The sequence below is a fragment of the Sciurus carolinensis genome, chromosome 6 (genome assembly GCF_902686445.1).
Source record: "Sciurus carolinensis chromosome 6, mSciCar1.2, whole genome shotgun sequence".
In the NCBI taxonomy this organism is placed as follows: Eukaryota; Metazoa; Chordata; class Mammalia; order Rodentia; family Sciuridae; genus Sciurus; species Sciurus carolinensis.
In genome coordinates, this window is record NC_062218.1 from 26,966,539 (window position 1) to 26,983,505 (window position 16,967).

At 38.2% G+C, this 16,967-nt stretch overlaps 1 protein-coding gene across 2 annotated transcripts in view; it reads left to right on the plus strand.

Annotated features, from left to right (window-relative positions):
• The first annotated feature begins 9,435 nt into the window (after positions 1–9,435).
• The window catches only part of Cdh6 (cadherin 6), a 127,494-nt gene continuing 119,962 nt past the window's right edge, over positions 9,436–16,967 (plus strand). Inside the window, exon 1 of one of the 2 annotated variants that reach the window (XM_047556380.1) lies at positions 9,436–9,604. The gene's annotated coding sequence lies outside the window, so the exon portion shown is untranslated. Of the gene's footprint in view, positions 9,605–9,752; positions 9,868–16,967 lie in introns of those variants that run through there. The other variant, XM_047556382.1, reaches the window with a different exon arrangement.

Below are 16,967 nucleotides of genomic sequence, written 5' to 3' on the forward strand. Positions count from 1 at the left end.
AAACCAAGAGGGCAAACACAAAATGGGAGATCCACATCATGAAACTCTGTTTTTAGACACCGAACCCCAAAATACCAACCCACCTCAGCCTATATTCAGAGCCATGCATCAGACAGGCAGTCAAACGGAATCACCAGGCAACAACAAATAAACAGGAAACATTTAGGTGGCATGCCAGGTCCAACAGAGCAACTAGCAACCTGTGTTCCACTCAACAGCAGCGGCTTTCACTACAAAGTCAGAAAAGGATCAAGCTGTGAAGGAGTTCAGCCTATCACACAATCTCACTGAAGTCACTGTAACTTTTCTAGTGAAAAAAGAAAAAAAAAAAAAAAAAAAAAAAAAAAACCACCGTAGAGGCAGCAGCATACAGAGGGATCCAAAGTAGATGTGAGCTAAGTGATATTTCTCATACCGTTTCCATCATAAAAACTTGCACCAGAATTTTCTGAATTTAAATGTTTCATTCAATAAGCTATGTTCTCTCCTGCCATTTTAATAGTCTGTTCTAATGATTTTCATTTAGAAATGCAAAAGAGTGCTGTATTTTTAATGTTTAATCAATCTTCAAGAACTCTGTGTGTTTGTAATCATGGGCCATATGAATGCTAGCAGAAGGAGGTGCGTGACCAAAAATGATTTAGCAAGACACACCATAACTACTTTCCTCTGGTATGTCATAATCACCTAATCATTTTCTTTTTTGGGCAACCTAGATGCTCTAAGCAGGGAGTGGAAAAAGGAGGAAGAAGAGGTAAGCAATAGAGCAGTCAAACTAGAAAGTCACAGTTAAAGGTAGTCTTGCAATACGTATGCAGACAATTCAAGTCGTACCAATCTTTTTGCCTCACTTAGAATTTTATGGAAAACTTGAAGGTAGCAGAGGAGGAAGGGCATGTGATGAGGTTCAGGCCTAATTACACTTACACAGGGAAGAAGCCACACTTCAAGAACTTATTAGTGTTCTGTGCTTTTTGAGAAAACTTAAGTGGAGGCTACATACATTTGTAAATAAACGCACAAATAAAAACAATAAGTGAAACTACTGTCTTTAAGCACACGGTATATCTTACATGCACTTATCCAAAGTGCTCATGGACAAACAGTCACAGATAAAAAAAAAAAAAGAAAGAAAATAAACAATGTAGGGGCATATCATAGCACATCATTGCTTGGATTAATTTTATGTATACCACCAGTTATTTAAAATGAATCCCTTAGAAGAAGAATCAATATAATTTTGAATTGTCATAAAATCTTGTCAAGTCTTCCTCCTCATCAGCGGTATCTTAGAGGGACTACAGGGGACTGAGCAGCATTAAGCTTTGTGCTACCTTCTTTCACATAAACAAACATGATATTAAAATGAATAAGTGAAATATAAATTAAAAATTAAAAGCTGAGTTGTGAGGATCAGACAGGAGACAGGAAGATTTCACCCCCCGTTACTGGGTCTGATAGGAACACTAATAGACTAATGGGACATTATCCTATCAGTAATCAGAGTTTGGGCTCCTACTGCCATGATTCACCACTCAGAGCAGATTGTTCCAGGACAACAGCTCCAATTTGGTATGCAGTAGGATAACTCTGCCCTTATTCTTCACTAAAAAGGATCATATTTTGCAAAATAAACAGCATTTTAAAATATTCAATATCTCATTAAGAAACCTTACCCTCCTCTCCTTTTATCCATAATTCTCCATCTCCACATAAAGTCATAGGCCTCTGCCCTGCCAGCCTGAACTTGGGTCATATTTATATCTAAGAATAGAAAGTGTCACTGCAACCATTTTGAACAAATATGATACCTTGAACTTCATTAAGTATATTGAGCTCAAATCATACTTAAGATCTGGATTCAGCTTTGACCTCTTTCTGGCTGTGCAGCCTTCAACAAGGTATTTAATCTCTGAAGTACATGTTCCTTATTAGAAAAATGAGAGGCATGTTGACCTTAGAAGGTTGTGGTGGGACTCAGGCAAGGCAACTTATAAAGTACTGACTGTAGTTCCTGGTCTGTAACAGACACTCAAAAAAGGGAGTACCCATTGTCGTTTAAAAACATGAAGTTCCAAGTTTGATGAGAATTTAGGATCCTGTTTGTTAGAGCCAATTAAACTATAAGCCTAAACTTTTCAAAACCAAGAGCTCAGAAAGTATACATTTTCATCCCATATCCAGTTTCTAGTACTAATTGCTAAAGATAAGACACTCCTATTACTATAACCATTCTGTCAAATCTTTAAGCTATAGATTCTCATTCAGGGCTCTTAATCTGTTTTGAGTTTGCCTATCCTGCCTAAACACATGAAAACTAACAATATTTGTATCCCCTACTGAAGAAAATTGTAGTAACTGTGCAAAGTAGTAATGAACATGAAACATTTTATAATCTGGAAAGTTCTATAAAGCGTAGGCAGCGATTACCATTGGGCAGTGATATGGTTGGTAGGTAAGAGTATATACACTACTTGGATGTGCAAGTGCCTGTGTTCAAAGATCCATTCTTCTCCTGGCCAACAGTGTGAGGACTCATGTCATTAAACTCCCTAAATATCCATGAACATGAGAGGAGTACCACTGTACAGAGTTGCTGAAAGAATCAAAAGAATACATTTTTTAAAGAAACTGTTAACCCATTGCCTGGCACATAATAAGTGTTCAATTAATATTAGCTACTAAAATTAAAGGTTATTATGTATTATGAACTCTTCAGTTACAAGACATTAAGTTCCTTTTCCTTGTTACAATTATATATTTCTCGGTTGTATTGCTTTTTAAAAAAAAAAAGATTAATTATTACCAACTTTGATAACCACTAAAAATTTTCAAAACAGGGACTTTAAATGTCTGTATCTGCATTCTTAAGGCAGCATGGTTTGTGATACTTTTCAAAAAGGCTTCATATCCCTGATTCTTAATGGGCTTAGGAAAATCTCCTACATGGTAATGTTCATGGAGATACATGATTATACTTACAAAGCCTTTACTGGTCATAGAAACAGTAATCACGTTCCTCAAATTCTCAAATTTTACAAAGAAACACCAATTCATATCATAGTTTAAAACCAATTAATAAAAAAGGCATTTTAAAATATTCAATATCTCATTAAGAAAAATCGGCTTTCCCTGTGGTTGTTCTTCAAGACTATTATTCCCCATCAGTAATGGGCAGTAAGAATTTCAATGGAAAGATTGCTCCTTTATCCCCCTAGTGGCCACACGAAAAATAACAACAGATAAAGAAGAGAATAAAAACAACTGAAATGAAAAACGGTTCTTCTACCTCCTTTTATAAATGAAGAAACTAAAGCCAGGGGATGAGAACTTGGCCAAGACTAAACGATTTTTCAGCAAGCCTCAAGCATATTAAATGAATTTTGGATATTTTAAACGTCTTAATAAGTATTCCCAAATTAACTTTTAAATTTTGTCTTGTCAAATGGACACCAAGTGGCTTTATTTCTGGTTTTCTGACTCTTTCTCAGAGATATATTAAGTACAGTTTCCCAAGGGCAAAGATAAGACCTCAGCTGTGACCAAGAATTCTGCCTGAATCCTCTACGAAGGATTCCTTTTTGAGAACTACGGATTGCCCCTCCAGGTCAAAAGTAGGCAAAGATAGCAATCCACAGAAAAGGTCAGCAGAAGTCAACACATCTTTGTAGAAGGCCAAGGGTCCACAATGAATAAGAAATAGAGGTTAAGAAATAAGTTAAATACTGATTTCTCTCCACTTTAGGGCTCCCCTAGAGACAAAGAAAATGGGAAACAGGTAGGGTATCTACATGAAATAGGATAAAGCTGAATTTTCTTGATTTGAATGAAAGATAAATTATGTGATTTATTTTTTAGCCCTAAAATTTACCAAAAGTATAGTTTTCATTTAGACCTAAGTGCATTTGGAAATTGAAATCATTGTCCAGATATTTTGAGGCAGATAATTTTTAAAAAGTCATATAGCACCCAAAATATGTTTATCTTAAAATCATAAACTTCAACCTATGGCAGGTTTAAATTTTCACATCACTGCACATAGGTTCCAAGGTAAATTCAATGAATCTGAAATCACCTACAGGAACTCACTTCAAAGTATGTGAGTCTTAGCTCTGACTTATACTAACTGGGTGCCCTCAAGCAAATTTTACTTCCTGTTCCTCAGTTTCCCCACCTGCAAACAAGTGAATGGTGATAATATATAGTACCTAGGTTGTCAAAAGAGTTAAATGAAATTATACATGTAAAGAACAAGTACGTGGCACATCATCTGCAGGCAGTAAATGTTAGTTATTGTTCTTATCAAAATGTTAATGCACCCATTTTCTGTACTTTAAACCTGAAGAGCAAGCGAGGATAAACAGAGAAATGGTTCAGATTTCAGACTGGGACATGGGAGCCATGCTGTTCCAGCCCCTCTACTTCTAATGAGATGTATAACACTGGAACAAGCACACCCCTGTGTGGTCCTTATCTTCTTATCTGCAAAAAATAGACAAGGATACACAGGATCACTCAATCCCAAATCAGATGCTTGAGCTCACTTAGAACAAATGTTTGTGGAGGACGTGATCTAATGTCTTCAGGAAGGGAATTCATTTGCTAGCCACTCTCATCTTAAACAGAACTAATAGTTTGAAAGTCCTTCTGTTCATTGTGCTGAAATCTAACATCTGCATGTCATCAGATCCAAGATGCCAAAAGTAGCAAGTAGCATCATTATTTTTATGTGTCACTGAGAAAGAAAATACACCACCAATTATACCCAATGTGATGCTTTTTTATCAGATCAGTTATGGAAGGAATTGAAATTTTAGTGAAGTTAAAATATGAAAATATGGGTGTCTTATAATCAACAAAATGCATTATCTTCTGGTGGCTTCACCACTTGGTCCTGGAACATTAGGGGCCAGTCTAATTTTCTTCCACAAGACAGTTCTTCAGGTATTTGAATCTTCTGTTTTCCCATCTCATCACCATCAGCTCATAAGTCTATGAACCATCTCAAGTTGCTGACTACTGGATTCATTCTAGTTTAGCTGAATCTCCACATAATCATGCTTATAAGCATCGAGCACTTTTTCAAGCACCAGAGATAAAATGACAAACCAAACATAAAAATGCTGGGCCTCTAATAATCCCATGGACACATATAATGTAACTGATGAAAAATAACATGTAAACAGTAAATTCTATCCAAAATACTATAGGTATCTTAGGATGCACAGCAGAAACACAGGAGAAGGGGCCAAAAAGGAAAGGGTATCTAAGTATGGAAACCAAAGAGGAACAAAAGGCTGTAGGCGAAGACTGGTCTCTCCTATTCTCTGTACAGAGGGTAATCTGCTTTCCATCTTCTCATGTTCATCTTTGTCTTCTTTTTGACAGCCATGATATACTGTGAAATTTTGATGTTCTTACAATCTGTAAAATCCCAAAATATTTTTGAACCTATGCTATTATATTGTCTTCTCCACTCCAGCCTGTCACTCTTCCCAGCAAGAGCTTCTATAATTGGGAGGTGGGTTGGTGGAAGAGGAGAATTATTTTTCCCCTCTGGAGGAAAACGTAGGATTTTGTGTTTATTCTGGTCTATACCACTTACTTAAAAGAACATACTGGCACATCACATTTTCTCCGAATGGGTGGTTTCTTCTAAATAAGGACAAGTCCTTTCATTGTCTTAGTAAGAGCTTGATTCTCAGTCTACCAAACTTGCGTTGTACAAATCTGATCAGGCAAATTTATCTTACTACGAAGCAGTGAATAAAATGTAGAAAAGGATTCAACAAAATTGAAGTCTGTTCTACCTCCCCGAAATGCCCAGAGTACTAAAATATCTTGTGTAGGTCAATAGCATTTCCCTGCTATGCATTTATCTCATTTGAAAATCTCCTGGCCTATTGTAATCTACCTACAGTGATGAGTCAAATACAATGCTCAAGAGGGAAATGTCTTAATGCATCCTGGGATCCAAACCACTTTAAATACAGTATTGGAGGCTCTCCCAGGATTAGAAACCTGAATAAGCACATGTAGTTTGTGTGAATTTATTTTACCATGTATTGAGATGTCTATGGCTCTTACAAAAGGGAAATTCCATTGAGGTTTCCTGTCTCCTTTGCTTCAGTTCAATAATACTTAGAGTGGATAAAGCTTTTCTTCCCCCTTAAACACGTTTTCCTCCTTCGCTGGCACACACATGCACATGCACCCCTGAATACACACAAGGCCGAGTGGGGCCTTCATCTCTCATTGAAATCCTGTCACTCCTGCACTCTACAATCAAGCCGAAATCAAAGTGGCGCGTGCACCTTTTCTAGTAGCGACACATTAGGATAAGTCTTAGATCGGCAGTTTGGATTGGTTGAGTCAAGACCAGCGATGCCAACATTCTTAACCAGGCACACAGTTTCAAAAGTGAAGTTTTTCTTCTAATCAAAAATAATTGTTAATGATCATGAAAAGGTTTTTTATCAGATAATCACTGCATACAGATGTATATTATTGAAAAGAAAGTCAGGGAACTTGTGATTATTTATTTATATGAGTCCCCATTATAAGGATAAGGTAGTCTCTTAATCATCTAAAGAGAGATTCAGTGGAAGTTAGAAAATCCTTCATCAAAATTAATATCCCTAGTAATGGTCTATAAAGGAGATTCTTTAAAAAATAAAACTTTGCAAGCTGTAAAAGGAGAGGTAAGGTAATTTTGATTAAGACATATAAAATAATGAAATAGCATGAAAACTGAAAAGCTGCTTTTAACCATATGGCACTACTAAAGAGAACATAGGCAATGGGACCTTTGCGGATTGTTTCCCCAGAACGCAGAGACACCTCCTGATGCTCCCCTTAAGGGGGCCCTGGGGGTAGCCGGCATAGACCACAAGACCCACTGCCTCCTCCCTCCCCAACCTCAACCCCAGGTCCAGAAATTGCCTGACCAATCAGAGCTACTCTCTATGAAATTGGAAAGGGAGCAAAAGGAGAAACTCACTCTCTTTTTCCAACAGGTAAGCTCTGGGGCTGCAGATGGTGCTGTTCTGCCCTGTGGACTGAACGACAGAGGTGGCCAGTGTGCAGGGAGACAAGACTAGATAGGCTGAAGCACAATCAGGAGAGTGCTGATGGCTTCTCAGAGCCTGCTTCTAGGCCTTTCCCACAGCCCTGCAGAATTTCCCCTCTTAAGTTTGCTGGATAAACTAATTCTGGATATTTGCATCAATCCCATACTTGAACATTAATAATTATTGGGGTAAATCTTACTAAGAGGCCTCAAAAATCACATAAAATTTTGTAATACAAAAAGTGCTATCCTTTATGTAATTAATGCTGTCACATGAACTGCTCAGAAGCAAACTGTCCATTCTTAAAGACTAGTTGCTTTAACCACCTTTGATTTGTAGCTTAATGGGGTTTGAAAGATGGTATATGGCAAACAATTAGAGATTTCCTTTGTGATATATTAACTGGTTCATTGGATGGAAAATCAACTTCATTATCATCCTTCTTATACCAGGAAAATCAGTTAATTTGTAAATCTCTCTGCTACAGACAATCTTAACATATGACTTACTTTTACTGACATATTTATATATTATGTGTTCCTTTATTAATTTATCATATATGGTAATAAATTCATAAATTATATCTACACAAACAACTTGTGGTACTGGATATTTGTCTGCACCCACACCTGCACACAGTTTGGCCAAAAATGTTTTGCCCCTGTGATTTCTAGTTTGATTGCCTTGAACATGTTACTTAACCTCTGCAGTGTCTTCATCACTTTTCTCTGTTCCAATGACCAAAAAAAATAAATAAAATAAAATAAAAAGAAATAAAGTCACACGACTTGTTGATAGAATTAAATAAAATAGACTATTAAAGTACTTTGTGAACAGAAAAGGACTTTATAGACATAAAAAGCTGGTTTTTCAAGTTACATGTACAAGAAATTCATAATCTGAGGAGTGAACTTTGAATGCAAAACAGCTTCCTTCTAGTTTAAATAGCTACATGAAGAGAAAATGTTCAGCCTCTTTCGGTAAATTGATGTCAATTCTTCATTAGGGGGAGATCTTTTCAAGAATGAAACTCAAAGTCTTTCCACCGTGCATGTGCAGAACATCTGTGCTGAAACCATTCCACACACACTTCTTTGAAGCACTAGCTGCCTAGAGGAAATACTTTGATTTTGGCTTTATTTAAATGCCTGGACTTCTACTGGAGACACAAAAGGTTTTCTAGTAAGAGCTCTCTTGGGAATAAGACCAACCTCCAACCAATTTAACTGCTCAAAGGCCAAGTGGCCTGGAATTTCTTAGAGCACTGTGCAATGGAAATCTCCCTGAGAACTTGCAACATACACAAACACAGCTGGCTTGGGATGCTACTGACCCTGGGCACAATCACTGTGGTAATTAGATTTAATTTTCCTAATCCAACATCACCTGACTCCATCACGTCTACATCTCCTATGTAGAAAATTGTCACTCTCATTTAATAATACTTTGACATGTTTAAGGCTTTTGCAGCTTAATACCTTAATATTAGAAAGCACTTCTTTGTAACTGTAAATATAGCCATTCACACAGCCATGTGGACCAAAGAGTTTAATTTAGAGATTATCCTACTTCCGTAACTTTCCAGAAAGATTCTACAATGTTAAAAAGACCTTAAATGTCGTCATACACCCCTCTTCTGCAAGTCTTGTGGATCCTTGCATCAGTTCATCTAGAAATATGGCATCAGCCATTAAATCATTGGTGAGCCTGAAGGGTTTGGGTTTTGAGCGATTCTGCAAGCCTGGGGAAGTATGGCTTCATGCTACAACATTCTGGGGTTACTCACTCCGCAAGAGGACTAGAGATCGTGGGGCTATATTAAAACCTGTCTTTCTCAAAGGAGAGATGGAAAGGAAGGCATTATGAATATGCGTCTGCTTGCATCTGTTTATGTTGCAAAGAACAACCGTCGGTATTGCTATCTCAGGAGACCGGGGTCGTTCTGTATGTGTGCATGTTACGCGTGCTATCTCCCGGAGCTGGCCAACGCACAGCGCGACGCGGAATCCTGTCCCTGGGAATCCTAATTGCTTAGTCGAATAAAAAAGAACATCAGACAGTTGCTGATAATAGTACAAGGTGCATTTTGATAATATAAAAAGGGGATCCGATAAAGTCACACAAGTTCTCAGTATGTCACAACCCACCCGCCCACCCCCCAAAAAAAATAAATAAGAAAGAAAGAAAACGAATGGAAAGCCTGGGGCTGCGAGAGTGTTACAGAGAGCGAATTGCTCAGGACTTCAAACACTGGGAGTCATTCTGTCAAGGGGAGGGGGCGGGCGGGGGCAGGCTCTGGGCCTCTTTAACAAAGTCCTCCTCTCTTTGCTCCCTCCCACTTCATTCACTTGCAAATCAGTGTGTGCCCACAAGAGCCAGCTCTCTGGAGCCCGTAACCTTCCCATCCCGGGAGCTGCAGTTCCAGCCGCGGCAGTAAGAACGCAGCGCCCGCGACCGCGGCGGCGGCGGCGGCGGAGGCAAGAGCAGCCTGGGCGGGTCGCAGGGTCTCCCAGGGCACAGGAAGGCGAGCAGAGGTGCGTTCGGTCTCTGTTGACGGTGCTGGTGGATGTGCATGCATTTTCCTTTTTTTAATTCGGTAGCGTTGATGGAAGCCAATCAGAGAGAGAGAGCCCTCTCCGCCCGGTGGGTGCCGCGCGCCGGAGTTGGGAGGGATGCTCAGCCTGCGAGCCGGGCTTGGGGCGGGAGCGCGGGTCCGGCTGCGCTGGCGGCGCTGCTGCCCCTGCCCAGGACCGGCGCCGCTTCCCGGGGAGCCTGGGCGCCGCTCCTCCGCTTTCTGGTAAGACCGATCTGCCGTGGGGTTTGATGGAGACACAAGGAGCCGGGCCCCGGGTGAACCCCCGGCGTTTCTCTCCGCCGGCGGAGGCTGCCAGGGGAGCTCCGGCATTTGCAAAGTTGGCTGGTCAATTACCAAGGGCGCTGGTGCGTGCAGGACCGGTGGAACCGTTCGGGACTTGATTTATTTCCACCTGCTCACATTGCAAGGGTCTATGTGGTGCCTGCTTGGGCTGAGTTATATCTCTTGGCTTTGGGAGTAACGCAGAAATTCAGGTAGTCTGAAAACTCTGGAATGCTCCCAATAAGGAAAACTTAAACTAAAGCGACGGTTTGGCGGAGAGAAGGAGCTAAAGAGAACTGTTAGCTTGCACGTTCGGGGCCACGTCTGCCGGCTCATGTAGGACAGAAATGCTTAGGTTGCAAGGAAAGTCCAACATTGGACTCCGAAAATGGAGCACACTGTCCAGGGAAAAGTCATGTGGAAGACGCAGCCAGCCTGTGCTCTTTCACAGCTAGCCAGGCACAAATCTGGGGGGTTAACGCCTTTCTCAGACTGGTTGGCGAGCAGCTCAAGTGCCCCTGGTTTTAGGTGTCAGATGCAAGAAAAGTGGAGCCCCCCGTGCGTCCATCCGGAATTTACTAAAAAGGGGGTGTTGCAATGTTGTGTACTGCAGCAGTTGCAGAGCTGGGGTTACTTGTGTAGTTAGATATTCTCCTGCCAAGAGTTACCATACATCTCGAGATGGCAGATGCTGAAGAGGTCAGCGTGGTACTGAGAACTGTTGTCGCTGCTGCAATAAAATCCATATTTTATGGGGAGTTAAATGCAGGTCTCTGTTAGTACAAGGGCTAGTCACCTAAGTTAACTACTACTGTGAACATTCAAGAACCAAGAAGTTTAATCACCCGGAATAGCCTCAGATTTTCTCCTCTTTCATAAGAAATCATAATTAAGATAGTCACACTGTAGAGGTCCATAGTCTCGTGTTTCCAGGCCGTCTTCATTTTCCCTTACAGAGGCACAGAATGTGGGAAAGAAGACGTTTTTTGTGTTTGTTTGGTTTTTTTTTTTTTTTTTTTTTTTTCCCCTGCAACAGTGTTGCTGGAGTGATTGTCATGTACATATGTGACTGCTCTAGAGGGGTGCAGTCACAAAATATGGGCTTTCTGACTGGTTAATTATCCAGGGAGTGCAAACTCCTCCCGGTGTTTTGGAAGAAACCCAGAGATACACCTAGTTAATGCACAACTCTTCCAAGAATGAGTAACAAATACGTTTGTGTGAATGGTGGCCAAGGGCTGCTTATTTATTTCCTTTCTTTTCTTGACGACAGCTTTACCTGAAAAGGAAAACCTCAGGATTCTACTTTAGAAAAGAAAAAAAAAAAAAAAAAATCTCTTGCAGTTTAGCTTGAGCATCACCCTTTGTATACTAGCACTTCCAGGGCTCTGTGTTTGCTATTTTAGAGAACCGGAAAACCAGCTATGTGAAGAAAAGGGATATGATCAAGCAGATGTCTTCATGATGTCATAAAGAGGAGGGCAAAGTATATGCCAGAGGCCAGATTTTCAATGCACAGCTCTAAAACTTAAAAGAAATTCAACAATTGACTGCAAAATACAATCACACAGGATTGTACCTCATCCCCTTTTGCTTTTTGCTCTGTTCTAATTAAAAAGATATTGGGGTGAAATAAAAGGCAGATCTCTTCCTACCTAGTTTGATGGTTCATGCCACTACATTTGAAGCAGAGGAAGTAACCAATTTCTTCAGAAAAAAATGTAAGAGGCAGCAGCACATTTTTAAAGGAAAATGGCAATGGTTTAGTTCTACTGTATTTGTCCACAATTATCTTTTGCTGCCATTAGAAGAGACAGACTGGTGTCTCTATAGGGACTTTTAGTCCCTTTACTAGCTGGCTTTTACACCAATTTATTGCAATTACATTTCTCAGTGCTAACTCTGCAAAGATAATATATGGAAACAAAATCATTTTCTATCAAGTTGCCTACTATCAAAAATGTGTGCCTTTACCTTCTCCTCCCACCACTTCCATCAGCTTTGCAAGGGGAGACTTACTGTGAGGCAGTCTTCCCTTTTAAGAAAAAAGATTCATCTTTCAAAATACTGCCTGAGATACTGGAAAACAGCTAAAATTTCTAGAAAGTGCAGCTACCATCTCAAGGCATGAAATGACACGTTCTTACTGTATCAGTAAGTTAGAACAAGTTCTAAATGTCTAATTAAGTCTGATTGTATAACTGCCCCACAAAGAGATTTTAAAAAAGAGAGGGAGAGAGATAAATTGTGACAAATGTGTGGTCCCCTTTCAGGCTGTACTTGTTTTGCAGTCATGAATGCCAACTTACTAAGGCTGCATCCTTTGAACTACTGAAACTTTTGTTAAGTTGGAAGGGACCTCTAGTGGGTCACTCCATGCATTTCTCCCTGTTGCTCAGCTAAAATGTAGGTTTTGCAATCTACAATAATAGAACATACCAGCTTTTTCTCCATAGAACAGTTAGCATTCTCCAAGCATGATATCGATATTTACTATCATTCCTGTAGTTCCCTTAACTTAAAGGACTTGTGACCATTTTCATACTTTGCTGGGTATGTAAACTTTCAGTATTTGCTCTATGATTCCAAATGAAAGCAATGGCTAATTAATAAAGATTTTTACTACCTTGAATATAAGATTTGCCTATTTGTGACCTTGCCATGCTTCTACTTTCTAAATTCCAATTCAATCCATACGAATAATGACCTGATAGTTGTGACTCCGAAAGTACCACTTGACGAATTTCTACCACTAAAGAAATATTTGCAGAAAAAGAACTCCCCATTCAAATAATCGTATGTAAATAGTCCACAAGATGTTTAGGGCCTGTGTTGCCTCTATCCTGAATGTTGTTGTTGTTGTGTGTCGTAATTTCTCTCTTTTATGTATCACAACACATTTTAGCTAACCTACTCTCTAAAAAACTCTGCCTGGAACTTGGAATAAGATAAGTACTATAGGGTGAATCAGCCTCTTCTGCTGACAGTCTGCAGGTTTCAACATCCAATTTAAAAATCTGTTCTAAAGTTTGAAATGTGTTCCAAATGAGATAACATCCAGCAGCCTAGTGCTGCTTGCTTAGTCACTGCAGCCCATTCTTTGGGGTCCATCAGAATTAGGGTCTTGTTTATAAAAATAACAAGCAGTGTCAATCTGAGCTGCATTTTTAATAGTGTTTCAGTCTATCCAGTGTCTACTGAGCCCTCCTTATTTGCTTTACACAAAGTAAAAAATGTAGATAATTAAGTTTTCTTTGGCTTAATTTTTTCTGAATAATGATTCTAAATACAAAGACTTAAGAACACTTTAGTGATAGAAGAACTGTAGAAAAAAGGAAGTTACACACACTACCCACAGAGCACCCAGTTTGAAAGTTCCAAATATTAGAGAAGAAATACAGAAGCATAGGGAGTAAGTTGGTTCTCTTTTCTTTTTCTTTCTTTCTTTCTTTTTTTCCTTCATGGGGATTTCTATTATATTTTGAGGACAGATGAGAGATTGAGACCCTTTTCTGGATCTGAACAGAAATATTTTTGTTTGAGCTCGCTTCTTGAAAAGATGAACCGGTCTAAATTTTTAAAAGTTCCTATTCCTAAGGAAGGCTCCCTTTTTCAAAGCAGTCCTATGAGGAACTTCAGGTTCTCTCTAATTAAAGATTTGACCAACAGAATATAGTCTTTGTAACACTATCACCCACAAAGAAGGAAGATAAGGGAAAAAGGGGAAGGTATAGATAATCCTTCAAAAAGATGGTGCAACTCCATTTACTAGGAAAGTGAAATAGTATCAAGTTGTAAAAGCCAAAATTGTTGAGCCGGAAGAAATCATCTAAAGTCAGTGGTCTAGCTGTTCAAAACTGAACTGTCCAGAAATGTTCAACTCTTCCAGCAAGGAAACTCACTGGGGGTGGATGCTCTGAGCACACACTCGTAAATGTAGAGTAGATGCCTGTGTAGAGTGCAGATTCTCCCTCCTGCGGATCATTAGAAATTATTTCACCCTGTTTAATACCTTTATGTTAACACTGTTGGGTGCTTGCTTTCTCCAGCAATCTGATCACTTTGCTGAGATTTATAAGAAGAAGACTTTAATTAAATCCAGAACATTACTATTAAACTTATTTTACAACATAAATAGGCAACCTAGATCATAAGCTTTTTCTAAAATATGTAGTGTTAAATTGTAGAAGAGAATAATTTATGAGGAAGACGAAGAACATGAAGCTAGCCACACCAGAGGGTGTGATTTATCTTCATATTTCATCACTTGAAAGAGAGTATTTTTCTCCTTCTGTCATTTCCTAAGTGGGTAGATCTAGTCGAAAGATGTTCAAGAGACCTAATAAGTTATAGGAATGACAAACAGCAAGAAAACGTTAAACTGAGGAGATGTCCAAGTGAGAAAAATGTTAAGAGATGAGGAGTAAATATTTACTTATGAAGGAAGCATAAGAATCAAAGTAGAATTAAAATTACCACTTCTACACAAATATATTTCCTCTTTATAAATGGTGCTATTAAATATAACCTTATAACATGATTACATCATTTACACATTTGTATACACTACTCTACCACAAAATGAAAACTTGAAAATCATTCTTTAAAAAATCACATCTAAAGAGTGATTTGGATCTTGGATGGGTCATAAATTAACTACAGAGTATTTTTTTAAAATATGGCCTGAAATTCCATCAGAATCAAGAAAGTTGTTTTTTTAGTGTTTTGAAGAATACCAACTCATTCCTTCTAGTATCTTTTTTGTCCTGCAAGCTAAGTAGATATATTATGTGTTCTAATTCTGAAATTCAAAGTATACAAAAATGATACAGACCAAATATTCCATTTATTACCCTTTTGGACCTTATATATGATTTAACATGATGAAAGACTGAACTACCAAGACAGCACACCCCACCGTCATACTCAGTACAGGGGAAATCTAAATCTGTAATATTATTATTTGTAAGTATTCAGTCAAGATAATAAAAAATACTGACCAGTATTCTCAGAATATTAACATATCCAAATAATAATAATGATAATAAGTAATAAACTAACCTTTACTAAGCTTCTGTATGTCATACACTGTTCTAAGTATTTTACATGTATTTTTGCACAGCAATAATAACACAGTAAGTCATGGAAAATTTATACTCTTATCCTCTTCAGTTAGCCCTGTTTTGCTTTGAATTTCCAGGGATTCTCCATATAAGCCAAGCACTTAATGAATGTTCACAAATACTTGTGAGGCCTTAGAAGGCAAAGTGTGACTGAGAAATCCATAGCAGCAGAGGACTTGGGAGTGATTTTATTATTTTGGCCAGAGCAAGGTAAATTTGAAGGTTAAGGAAAATGTTTTTAGGTTTTTCATTTAAAAAAAGATCATTTGCAAGCACACATTAAGGTGTGTAAGTGTATTAAAAGGCACTGTGTAGGTCGTTTGTCTGAACATAATGATGATACTTTTTACAAGAGAATGAAGTTTCTTCTCCTGACTTCAGAAAGAGCTTCATGACCACAGGGTACTTCAGGAAAGTCACTAGAATTGACAACTGTTCATTTCATTGATGGGGAAGGGATGTCCCACTTCACAGTGCCCTCTAAGAACGTCAGTCCACTCTCAGCACATGGACATTCCGCACTACGACCATAGCATTGGAGTCTCTGGATAAAACTGAGTAAGCTTGCATTTACTTCCTTCATATCTGATAAGTAGAATTAATTATTTTCCTCTTTTATGACCACAAGTTTGTTACTTCATTATGATCATAATTCAGTATTGTTCTGAATTATTTTTTACCAAGTAAAATTTTACACATGTGCGTACATGCACATGCACACACACACCATAAAACACCCCACAAAATACAAAAACAAAGAAAATAAGGAAAGAATGAGAGAGGAGTAGGGAAGAAAGGAGGGAGAAACTCACTTAATTCACATTATATATGATTGACATTGATGAGCCATTTTCATTAGACTCTATTCTTTCTATTGCCACCATTCAAAAAGTCATGTTGTTAATCTAGCCTTTAAGGGAAGTTTGATAATTAGAAATAAAATCAGAGTATGTAAGACACAGGAAGGATCTTAGAGATGGCTTCACCCAGCACCCATCATTTGCATATGAGATAACTGATAACCAGAGAGATGAAGTAACTTATCCACGGATGTACTAAATTCATTTTGTTCTTTTATCTCTATCTTCTCTTTTGAAGCTTGATTTCTGGTTGCTGAATGTCATTGCATTTTGTCATCTCCACTTAATTCTGCCATTAAAAATTAAAGAGGAATTTAGATCTACAATATTGTTATTTATAAGTATTCAGTGAAAGAGCAGACATGGAAACTTAATCACAAAAATAAGGATATAGTCTTCTTCAGGATTTGATTTTCATGTGTTCGTACATTTTGTAAAACTCCTGTTGCAAAGAAAAACTAAATTTTTTTTTTCAAAATTTTGACCCCTGCTTGGGGGACACAAGTGAGCCTTATCCAAATCAGTGATTCCCCAGGATATCCAAAGACAAGTGTCCACCTTTCAAAAATAAGTCTATTGGTCAATCAGATATGAAAAATGATGACAACCTATTATATTTTTCATAAATCCCAACTTATTCTATTTTAAAAATTCAGACAGTGACCTTCCCACTCCTTTGGAGTTAAAATGTCAATTATTTCATGGAAGCATACATATGGATAGATTACACTGTCCATAATACCCATTTTTGCCTTAGCGAAATTAGAATCTGGCAAGTAATCCAATGTCATCTTCCCCCCACTCTTTAAAAAAAAATAAAACTGTTAATGTTCCATGAAACCTGAAAGTCTGATGACAAATGGGGCAGATAATGGATGGCTTTGTATAAAAAAAAAAAAGTGATTGACCTAGTTCTTTTCTTTCCTATTTGGATGAGCTAAAAGTAATTATATTTAAACCAGCCAAAAGGACAAACTAAATGAAAACCACTAAATCAAAAGGTATCCTTGGGTCCCTTCATTAAAACTTATAGACATTAATATTAATGTTTAGAATA